The sequence below is a fragment of the Musca autumnalis genome, unplaced genomic scaffold (genome assembly GCF_047663935.1).
Source record: "Musca autumnalis isolate F117 unplaced genomic scaffold, ASM4766393v1 scaffold_1, whole genome shotgun sequence".
In the NCBI taxonomy this organism is placed as follows: domain Eukaryota; kingdom Metazoa; phylum Arthropoda; class Insecta; order Diptera; family Muscidae; genus Musca; species Musca autumnalis.
The window spans coordinates 112,314,520-112,327,364 of NW_027411644.1; positions in this window are offsets into that span (position 1 = coordinate 112,314,520).

A 12,845-nucleotide genomic window follows, 5' to 3' on the forward strand; every position below is an offset into this window, starting at 1 on the left:
TACCATTCGTAGCGATATTATCTGCTGTTATGACAACAACAACCCACCGATTTTAATGTTTGCCTTTAGGCTGACTTGATTCTATCAAAAATGTGTCTCATTGGGTTTTGACAAGAATCAATTTCCGAGAACAGGCAATTACATATTGATTGCGTGGAAACCAATTTGAGGTTAGGACACCAATTAATAATATGCTGATTAGAAGAATTGTTTCGACACGTTGACAACATTGGACCATAATCATTCTGGCATAGAGTATAACATGATATTGCTGAATGGCTTCTTAGGGTTCATACTCAAGCAAGCAAACAAGATATGACATTTGTAGAGTATTGCAACATCTACTTAACTGCAAATAAAACGACCATTCACCACATTTTCTGTGTTCTAAGGGAGATGCTGTTTTTACAATTTCCACATTGTTTTCTGTTCGTCCGCATAATCCGTAATATACATATATGTATGTATGGTGTTATATTTTCACAGAGTTATTAATTCTATCATTGGATGTTGACTCGTGCCACCTAGTTTTTTACAAGCCCATGACACAAACAACTGTACAGATATGCATATGTACATACATAAATGTCTCGTGTAGGTTTTTCTATCCTAAGCTTTTCATCACAGACGTGCCAGGGAAAAAACGTATCTAAAAGATACACAAAAATACACAAACAAAACAAAAAGAAATCTGAATTTTCATTAATCTAAGTGGCAATGGATTTTTTGTTGTCGTTGTGTTTTTCATCAACATGGCTGTTCTTAAGCTTTCTTTAGTTATAAGCATAGAATTGTTGTTTTATCTTCATAATGCTAAATTCGCATATACAGTCAGAGTCAAAAGAAAGTTTACACCTCACAAAAAGTTGTTAATAGCATAATTACACTGGTATAAGCATATAATAAATATAAAATATAAATTCAGTTTTTTAAGTATTTAGTGCTGAATTAAAATTCAGAAAATATTAGGCCTTGCATAAGCTTAATTATGAAATAAATGAAGATTGATGAAATAACCCAAGATTTTAAGAGTCAAAAGAAAGTTTACACTCTTGCGAAAAGTGAGAAATTTTTTTTAATTCTTAGCTTGACATCCCTTTATTTTTTATTTTAACTTACTTTGATCCTATTCGAGTGTCTAAATAAAAAATCCGCCAATATTTTGGTGAAATCCGGTGATAATACCCCACTGGACCCGTTGTGCAGTTTTCGGGTAATTTTGGCCCAAAATAGGGCTTTATTTAATTTTCTTTTGGATTTTTTCGGTAAGTACTCAGTGGATTTGTGGTCTAGAGACTACAATGAGTGATCCTAGATGTATGGGAGTAAAACATAGCAATATGTTATCCATAAATATGGGCGAAGCCTTCATATCCCTGCCCAAATGTCAGATTCCCCTTTGATATAAGCCTCATTTTAGTTCACTAGGATCTGTAATCTCGTGTCAATATGAGTATATGACATTGTTCTTGTATCCTTGAAACCATACAAACTATTTCTTTGAAGCTCGCTTCTGTCACGCACCCGATGAACATAAAAAGGACACTCCATCAAGTTTGATTTTGTATACAACATTCTCACCGTTAAAAGCTTCGTTCATATTTTTCCACAGGTTTGGCTTTTTTCACCAAATATAGTTTGGGAAAATGTATTTTTATATTATCATAACCATTTTCACATATTTGGTCGCAAAATATGCCATTACTGTCGAAAAATGTGATCGAAGCTTTTAATGGTGAAAATGTTGTATACAAAATCAAACTTGATGGAGTATCCTATATATGTTCACCGGGTGCCTGACAGAAGAGGGCTTCAAAGAAATAGTTTGTATGAGCTCAAGGATACAAGAATAATATCATATACTCATATTGACACGAGATTATAGATCCTAGTAAACTGAAATTGGGCTTATATCAAAGGGGGATACGACATTTGGGCAGGGATATAAAGGCTTGGCCCATATTTATGGATAACATATTGCTATGTTTTACTCCCATGCATCCAGGATCACTTAATGTAGTCTCTATACCTCAAATCCATTGAGTACTTACCGAAAAAAACCCAAAAGAATGTTAAATAAAGCCCCATTTTGTGCCACAATTGCCCGAAAGCTGTAATTCGGGTCCAATGGGGGTATTATCACCGGATTTCACCAAAATACTGGTGGATCTTTTATTTAGACACTCGAATAGGTCAAAATAAGTTAAAAAGCCGAAATAAAAGCATGTCAAACTAAAGAATTAAAAAAATGTCTCAATTTTTGCAAGAGTGTAAACTTTCTTTTGACTCCTAAAATGTTGGGTTATTTTATCACTCTTCATTTATTTCATAATTAAACTTATACAAGGCCTTGTATTTTCTGGATTTTAATTCACCACCAAACACTTACAAAAATTGTATTGGTGCTTTATATTTATTGTATCATTATACCGGTGTAATTATGCTATTAAAAACTTTTTGTGAGGTGTATACTTTCTTTTGACTCTGACTGTATGTCTCATGAATCCAGCCCACACAATTAAAGCCCATACGCCACTTCATTGCTCAGTTGTTTACATTTTAGATTAGGGATTGCCGTTTTGAAATTTGCAATATTATACAGATACAACCAACACAGTCCACACAAACAAAATATAATCCTGATATTTCAAGTGTTCCAATTGGGCGAAATTTTTAAAACATTGGAGATGTTATCGAGAAAGGCAAGGATAATCAAATTATGGCAAAAGTGCTTATCTAAGGGTCCGATTTGGTCCGTTCGAGAGTTATGGTGTGTAAAAAACATACGGACCACGGGGCTAAATAAAATTCCCCCGCCTGGTAATAATCTTATCGCATTACGGGGGCTTAAGTCACAATTTTCTCATCCAAGTTTTTTGAAGGATTGAAGGGGGAAATTCCCCACGGCGGCCGGTTCTATGTACCGAATTGACTCAGAGGAATCTTCGACCAGTAGCCGTCACATCAACAATTATGTGTTTGTGTTCGCGTTTTTTTCTAACATGGGAGCGGCAATTTTCTCCCGGAATGCCTGCTCCGAGCTCTTCTTGTCCGTACCCGGATAGAGATGAACACCGGGCCAGTATGGATCTGTTCCGTTTGCCAGATCCGCATCCACCACATGTCAACAATGGTAAGATGTAATCGATGTATGGAACGGCAATGTTGCAGATGGCATCCGAAACGCGAAATCATCAAAAGCGTTGGGCCCGCACCGAACATCCATGGTAATGCTTAGGCAACTTGATGAATCTGGAGTTGAGTATTTAAAATGTATCCTTCAACATATCGTTAGCCACCCATATTATACCAGAAGCCTGGAAAGTTGGCAGGGTGGTCCCGCTACTGAAGCCTGGCAAGGATGCCAACAGAGTTGAATCATACAGGCTGATTTCGCTACTGTCGCCAGTAGCAAAAATCCTATAGGCACTACTCCTCCCCACGATGAGGAGTTGTTTTCCATTTACCCAACATCGGCATGGATTTTGGAAAATGCATAGTAATATAATAGCATTAGAAGCCATATCCACACATATAAGTAGAGGACTGAACCAGAAAAGCCCGTGGACCGAACAGTCATTGTGGCTCTTGACCTATTGAAGGCTTTCGATACCGTCAAACATGCCAAAATGTTCGAGGGTGTAGAGAAAACTACTCTCCAGTCATGTTTGAAACGTTGGGTAATCAAATATATTTGCGGGCGCCAGTCGTTTGTGGAATTCAAATCAAGAAGTCCAAAACCCGTAGAGTGAAACAGGGAGTTCCACAAGGAGGGGTGATATCTCCGGAACTGTTAAGCCTATACCTTTCTGAAATTCCGCACCCTCCAGACGGCACAGAGACCTTGATGTATGGGGATGATTGTACGATCTCGGTGTCGGGTCCTATCGTCGATGACATATGTGATAGGTTAAATGCTGACCTAGTACAGTTCTTCCATCTGAGGAATATGAAAATATCCACCCTAAATCCACTGCCACACTGTTCACCACATGTACGGCTGTAATGATGCTCCCACTGAACATATTGGTCGATGGTGCACTGATTTCGACCACTAACTATCCCAAAATAATGGATGTAACGTTTGATGGCATGTTTAAGTCGTCCGCGCAAGTCACAGTTATTTGCGATAAGATCAGAAGTAGAAACAAGGTGCTCAAATCGCTGGCCGGCAGCACTTGGGGAGCTGACAAAGAAACCTTGTTGACCACCTCTACAAGGCAATAAGCCGGTCTGCGTTAAGCTATGCGACGCCAACGTGGTCTGCAAAGGTTAGCTCCACGAAGTGGAAGAAGATTCAAACCTGCCAGAATGCCGCCCTGAGGATTGCAACAGGGTGCTCCTCATGACACCAGTGGATCATCTTAGTGAGGAGACGAAGATTTTACCGGTGCGCCAACACAACAAGATGTTGTCGATGCAGTACCTGCTTGGGTGTTATCGCAATGAGCTTCCCTATCACGATTTAATGGACAGGCTTCCTCCGCCCAGGCACGTCAGGAGAGATCTTCATGATCTAGAGAGAGAGAGACGTCCAAAGTTATAAAAGAGAACCACTAGACCAACTAGCATATCAGGCAGGCTTGGATAGCATTCACACTGATATGGCTGCGCAGGCAGTACAGAGATACAGTGTGAATGCCGTACTTGGTGAACACCCCAATCCATCGCAGCAGAAGAACGCCAGCTGCCAAGGTAAACACGAGTGGTTTTAGCCTAGTTAAGATCCGGACGATGCAGGTGACTCCTTTTCGTATTGGGCCCGAATCGATCTGGAATGAGCGACACGTATTTGGAAGCGATCTCCTACCAAAATAACACCGGGGTGTTAAGCGAACACGGGCCCATCCGTGTGTTACTACGGAGCCTCGATAACACCTTTGCGCCTCAACGAGTAGCAGCCTTACTTATCAAGCCCTTGTAATGGTAGTGGAGGGCTTTGCCATGATCGTCCTCAGTTTCCCACTCACAAATCTATATATGGATGAAACTGAAAATAATACAATATAAAAACACAAAAACGAACCCCCCGACAATGCTGCACCTGGTGCAATTGACATAAATTTTGGTCGGAGACGACTGCTCCACACCGACACGGTTAGCGACTGAACAAACATGTAGAGCAGGGAATTGGTCAATCTTTTGAGGAGGTGGAAGTGTTCAGCGGCTTCGGTTTTGCAGAAAAACAGATCTGTAAACACAGTGGCTAAGAGCAAATCCAATGGAGGTTCTGCTGAAGGTCGGGCGACTGATAAGAATGACGGTCCATCAACCTCAAAACTGGCTAGTAGTTAAATGATGATCATGGGTTGCTGATAGAATTTTCTGAGGTGGGTCATAACTTCCGATGATGTGGATGAGAGAAAGACCGGCTATGGCAGGGCCTTGGTGCTAGCCTCGGTCTACATGCCGCAGGGACGTAGCCAGGATTTCATTTCGGGGGGGGGCCCACCTGACCAAAATTTTGAAAGTTCATGTTTAGCAAAGATGCAAACCTTATTTTAGACTTACTCTACTAATGAAATAATACTATTTTTTAGTTCATATGGCGCAAGACTTCTTGGCCAATTTTATCTTGTTTTTAGAACTTTTTTACAATATGTCACAGTTAATATATGGTCAAAACAATGAATATATTTATAATGCCATATATTTTTGGGCGTATCATTTATCAAATAATTCAAAACTACAGCGAATGTTATGAAATTCAGTGATATCACTTCGGTAAGGCCAAAAGAAAGCGAATACAATGGAAAACCTTAGAAATATCATAACATTTAATTTTCAAATATCTTAACATTATAATTTTCAAAAATATGCAAAAATCCGATGTCTACATATCGCAAAGAATTTCTGAAGGCTGAGAACTAATGCTGAGCAATAGTTAGTCTATCCATCAAGAAATTCTAGCACCTAATCGCGGTTATGTAAGACTAATTTTGGCGCCCAATCGTCGGACTTCACTTATAGAAATTCTGGATCTTCTCATACATTTACCAGGAACAAGGGAATCTCTGGAATCCAGTCTTAACTTCGTTTAAAATTAAATTATGTCGCCCAAAACAAGGTCTATACATGTATACATTCCTTTAGCAAAAATCCATAAACACAATTTTTCCCACATTTTTTATACTCTATAATGGCTTTAGGGCAAAAGTGTGTTTGGAAGAAATCTGTTTCAGAAAACTTGGAGTCGACTTAGTTATGTCCGTTCGTCTGGGTAGTCGCCTGGGGAGCACGATAATTCTCAAACAGATCAACCGATTCGGTCCAAAATTTGGCCTTCGTGATATTTTGATCTATCTACTCTTTCGGCAAACTTCCGCAGAGTTTTTCAAAAACTTTTGGTATTTTCCCCCCAAAGTTCAAGAATTTTAGCTAAAGTGGTATGTGCGAGTTTTCTTGAACGAAGCAACAGATTTGGTCCAAACTTTGGATTTAGTAATATTTTTTCCAAACTTAGTTTTTGCTCGAAAATGGGCCATACTGGGGTACCTCCCTCACAAACATTCAAAATATTTGTTTAAGTGCAGTTTAGAGCGGTATTAAGTTTATCGTGGGCAAGTCCATATTTCCTGACATAAGAGTCAAAAGGTGAAAATAATACTGTGGCGAACTGAAATGACTGGTGGGCGCAATATCTTTTAAAAGGAATGACTCCCAAAATAAGATCTACTCCAAAAATGAACTATGTCGGTCCGGTCCATTTCTCCATACCTTCTCCGCAACACTTGTGATCAATGATACAAATCCATATTTTGTTTGCATGTTCATACGTCCGAAATTGGCTACAAATTTCTGAAAATCTCCCAATGCATAGTTTTTGGGTTTAAGGATTTTGGCTGTGTAGCCGCTATTCGATCTGTCTATAGATGAAAGTTTCAACTCACACAGACTCAGGGTATATTCCTGTCCGCAAAGTCGAGTGGTACTTGTTGAGATTTTGACGAAGAAGATCCTGTTTCCGATCAGTTTTTAGATTTCGTTTGTCGTCACAAGGTCCTTTACCGAAGCAGGAAAAATTAACATTTCTAGAAATGTGCATCCATTGAAAGTACTTCCAAAAATACAATTGCTGTGGGTTTCTATGCCGTTTTCTTCTGGTTTTATTCAAAGAGTAATCCACAGAAAAATCTCTGAAGATGAAATTCATTGTAATTTTGGACTCAAAAAACCGCTAAACCGATTTTCCTTAAATTTTCAGAGTATATCACTACATGGCCTGAAGATAACAGAGGCTATAAAAATTTCTGAAATTCCGCGTTGATCCGGAGATATATCATAAGAATCGGAGGTACCTCCAAAAAATTTAGATTTTTTATGCAAGTATCTATAGAATGGTAACAGATAATGTCTCCCAATTTTGGATGTGTGTAGGAATTTGGTCTAAAAATAAATCGGTCTAAAATGGTCTAGAATTCAAATCGGTTCAGATTTGGATATAGCGCCTATATATATTTTCGGCCGATTTCATGTATTTTATGCACACACGCTATGTGGGTCCACTTTCAATGAAATTTGGAATGTGTGACGGAATTGGGTCTAGAAATAAAATTTACAAATTATATTGAAATCAGTTCAGATTTGGATATAGCGCCTATATATATTTTCGCCCGATTTCATGTATTTTATGCACACACGCTATGTAGGTCCACTTTCAATGAAATTTGGAATGTGTGACGGAATTGGGTCTAGAAATAAATTTTTCAAATTATATTGAAATCGGTTCAGATTTGGATATAGCTCCCATATATATTTTCCTCCGATTTCATGTATTTGATGCACCAAACACGCTTTATATACCCGATTTTAATGAAAGTTGCAATGAGTGACGAAAAATTGGCCAACAAATAAATTTGTCAAAATATATTTTACCTTATTCAGGGTAGCGAACCGCACCGGGTTCAGCTAGTAAAATACAAACATTGACCTCAAGCTCAATAATCTTGATTTTATTAACATTCGAAAGGTGGAACAAAACATAAAAATTCGGCAGAAACATCATTTTGTCCAATAGACATTTAGGACACTGCGGTGGAACAGAAATTATATCAAAAAAATAGTATTTTTATTGCAAATTTCAAACATAATAAAGAATTTGTAATTGTTATGAATTTCAAAATAGTTCATCATAACAACGTGTTAGAGAAAATATACAAATACTTAAAACCTCAAAGATTAAGTAACAGTTTTACATTTTTTTGTTGAATTGCTCTTATAAAAAAATTCAAAAACGAAATATCGCAAAAATGTTTTTCTGGATGTTGTTTATAAGCCAAAGTATTGGACCTACAAACAAACGTTCAATAAACACAAATATACGTATTGTTCTGAACTTAGTAACACCGTCAGCCTAAAATTCTGATTAAACAAAACCTTAAAACTTAACAAGAACTATGCATAAAATTGCTCAAAAAGCCTAACTTGTTCATTATTATTATATTTTCAAATATGTTGGACAATAAGTGTACCAATGTAGTTAAATAATTCTCTGTAATGCTTCCAACTACATTACATATTTCTTGAATAATTTAAAACGGTTTAAAATTTTACTCAAAAATTAAAAAAAATGTGTAACATAAGCTAATATCCTATGGGAACTAAAATCATTTCGGGGGGGGCCCGGGCCCCCCGGGCCCCCCCCCTGGCTACGTCGGTGACATGCCGTATGAAGTACCTGAACCATTAAGCTGATTGATGCGCAAACTAGTGGACGCGACCTAAAGCAGTTGCAATCGAGTAATGGGCTGTGATGCAAATGCTCATCACTTCGACTGGGTAGCAGTGACACCAACACGAGGTGTGAGTCAATATTAGATTTCATTTTAATTAATAATCTAGGAGTATATAATAGGGAAAATAGGCCACATTCCAGAATAGAGCAAGAAAGGAGGTAATAGATCTCACTTTTACAAATGAGGAGGATACCTCAATAACAGACTGGAGGGTAACGTGCCCATTAACTTATCCAGGTAGGAGAACTCAGCCAGCTTGGTGGAATAAAGACTTGGAAAACCCTCAGGAAAGCCAGCAGGAGGGCAAACAACAAACAAACTTAGTACGGATTGGGAGCTATATAGCAATAGTTTCAATAATTATAAAAGCGAGGTCAGGAAAGCTAAGAGTTAACGCAGCGGCTAGATTTCATAGGGTAATCTCAAAGGACCGCAAACCTAATTGGAGCATCAAACAAACTGACGGCACTTGGACGAACTCCGCTCTAGAGACTATAGATATACTGGCAGAGACCCACACGCAGAGAAAAAATATTTTTCGCTTTTGTTGGAACAAAAATATCTGTTTTAGTTCCAAAAATGTATTTGTTTTGTTCAAACATTGTAATCCAAATCCAAAAAAACAACTTTCGAATTTGCGCAATATTGTAAAAATCGTTAACAATGCCGATTGTAGGAACTATCATAATCTAATTTTGTTTACAAATGTATTGTCAACCCAGAAAACCAGCCCAGAAATTTTTTGATTTGAGTGTATATACTTCTCATATGGTTTGCTGCATTGGCTGACAACAAAGACAAACAAAAAGCCACAAGTACTCACCACAACATAAGGAATAATTAAACACCATAACAAACTCCGGTATAACACCAAACCTCAAAGCAGAATGAGGATAGAAGAATGAAACAAAACAGAAACAAATAAAAACAAGTAAGAACAGACTATAGTCGGACGGGGCCGACCATGTGATACCCTATACAACTAAACGCGTCTTCTTGGGATAAAGTTATAAGATGTGCATTAGAAATTTTACCAATTTTCACACAAAAGTTTTGATCAATTTAACCCGCTAAATATTATCCGATCATACCGTTGACTTGCACGCTACTTCTTCATCTCAAACCAAAACTACGTTTAAAATTTCGCGCCGATCGGACTATTATTGCGACCTACAGAGCGGCTACAAAATCGAGCAAAAATTTTGTTTTTGGTCCATTTCATCCCTTTAACATTTCACGATCATCGCCAAAAACTAATCAGTTCTATTCTGGTCCAAACCCGACCTCCATACTAAATTTCGTGACAATCGGTCCATAATTGCGGCCTCTAGCTTGATTACAATTTTTAATGGACGGACAGACGGACGGACGGACGGACGGACACACATCGCTAAATCGCTTTATCTCGTCGAGATATGAAGTTTGGTATACCACATGAGGGGTCTACGACGAATATTTCGCGGCGTTACATGAATTTTTGGGAAAACAAACTTATTATACCCTTTTCCACATTGTGGTATAGGGTATAACAAGAGTCTCATTGTTGGTATACATACACACAAAAACAAAGATAAAGGCATCATGTCATACAAACAAAACTTAACATAATTGTTTTTTTCAACACGGCATCGAATAGCGAGAGAAGAGAAAAAATTGTCGAAGAAAAGAGAGAACTATTGTCCAGTTGACAAAAACTATTTTCGGATTTAACAAAGCCCAATTGTTGAAATCACAATACTACATTTGGAATTTAACAATATCTTTTCAATACATATTTTGCTCTTCGAATATTGTTGGATCAATCATATTTTTTCTCTGCGTGCACTTTCTGGGTTGCAAGGATGCTAGTTCTTATCATTGTCTGGATACGAATGAGACCTATAATCCTGACGAGAGGATCTTTATCGTCGGATTAATAAGTGATTCAAGGATTTTTGGGCGATCGGCATGACGCACATGCCTGTACTGTGGAAAGATGTGACAGTGACTTCTATTACCACTCGTTGTCTTGATTAGTCTTCCTTCTTTCTTTTTACTGAAAACTCTAGAAAAAATTGCTTGACTCGGATATTATATCCTTCATAAATTTTGACTTTATAAGCAACTCGCATGATGCTTATGTAAAAGGAAATCTACAGAAACAGTGTTACACGAAGTAGTTATATAGAAAAGAATATGGATAACACGAATGATACTTTGGTCGCTTTTCCAGACATAGAAAGAGGATTCAACAATGTGAAACTCGAATCCATACATTCTGCTCTAGAGTTACTGACAGTCACTAGAGGCACCCCACAGGGTGGAGTTTTATCTCCTCTACTATGGCTCCCTTCTGGTGGTAAATGGAATACTCACGGAATTTGACAGATTAGAAACTAGGGTTGGTAGTGTAGGTAGTGGAAATTTTTTGTCAACGCTGTCTGAGCTTATACAAGGTGCGCTGGTAAACCTCTCTCTCATCAGAATGCCTTGGAGTGAACCCTGCGAAGACGGAGCGGTACTATTCACCAGAAAAAAATTGCTGAATTTGTGCCACCAATACTGGATGGCATGCTGTTGAATCTCCCTACTTTGGCGAAATACCTGGATGTTGTCCTGGACTATCGGCTGAGATTAGCGTATAACGAGGGCGCACTCTATTCATGTAAAAACTCCATAGGCAAGAGTTGGGTTCTCAGGCCACATGTAATACACTGGCTGTATATGACAGCAGTTTCTCCCATCTTGACCTACGTTTGCATCGTCTGGTAGCAAGCCCTAAGCAATAATTCCAATCTGTCCAGTTTAGATACAGTGCAACGAGGTACGTCAATCCTCATTACTACAGCAGCGGAAAACACACTTCCGGCGGCACTGAATGCTATATTTAATGTCCAACCCCTGGATATTATAGTACAGTATCAAGCATCACGATGTGCCTTGAGGCTTTAGAAGCTAAATCTGTGGCGTTGTTCACATATTGGACATGCTAGAGTTCTACAGTTAACAAGTAGTCTGATTGGATTAAGACACGGATCAGGCGAAACTGGCTATATTTCTCCAATCCTGGACTTTGACATAGCGGATGTAATAATCTGATAGGAGTGAGTGGGAACATGGCTGACCACTTCTCGATAGCCTATAAATTTTCACCGATGATTCGAAAATGGAAGGCGGCACGGAATATGGGGTATTTGTGAATAACTGAATATCAGAAACTCGTACAAACTTAACAATTGTAATGTTTTTCAGGCAGAAGTCTCTGCAGCGAGTGTGGAAAACCTCAGAGTTTCTAGTAGGAATTACGGACCTTGTTGAAAGGATATCCACTAGGGTTATGACTTTTTTACAACCTCATATCCCTGTATCACAGCGTGATGAGTTTCTACATAAGATTACATAAAACTTTGAGCCTAATTACGTGTTTCGATTCGATCGAGTACTTGCTCGTGAAAAAGATTTCGACACGATAAAAAAGCGGATTGACGAGATTCGATCGAAATCGTAGATCGAATGTTTCGAGAGTAACCGGTAATCGAACTATGAAAACCTATGTGTACTTTAGGGAATATTATGAAGGTAGATGTAAAAAAGGTGTTTGTTTGAAAGCAAGAACTAAAAACCAAATTATGAATGAAAAATGTAAATATTTGTGGAATTTGTTGAACAATACATTGAATAATAATTTCGGAATGAAGTTGTGCTAAGAAAATAAGAAAATTATTAATTCTTGCAAAATCTTTCTGACATTGTTGTAACAGATTGCTAATACATCTACCTTAATAATCCTCTCTCAAAATGAATGAGAGAGAGTTTGGTGGGTGTTTTGCATTAGCCTCTCTGAGAGAATATTTCCTTTGGTAAACACCGGGCGATGAAATGTTTAAAATGTACTTCACTTATAAAATAAAGGCTATTAATATTATATATTTTTTTCTGTTTTGCAGAAATGCTTATTTTTCAACTTCTTTTTTAACGACTGCAAACACAAATTTTTGGTTAATGATTGCATGCATTTTAATTCTTAATTTATCACAATTTCTAAAAACGACTGCAAAGGACTTTTCCCAATTTCTCTTGTTATATTGTGTAAAAAATGCTGCCAATTATTTACTATCATCGTTTTTCTTC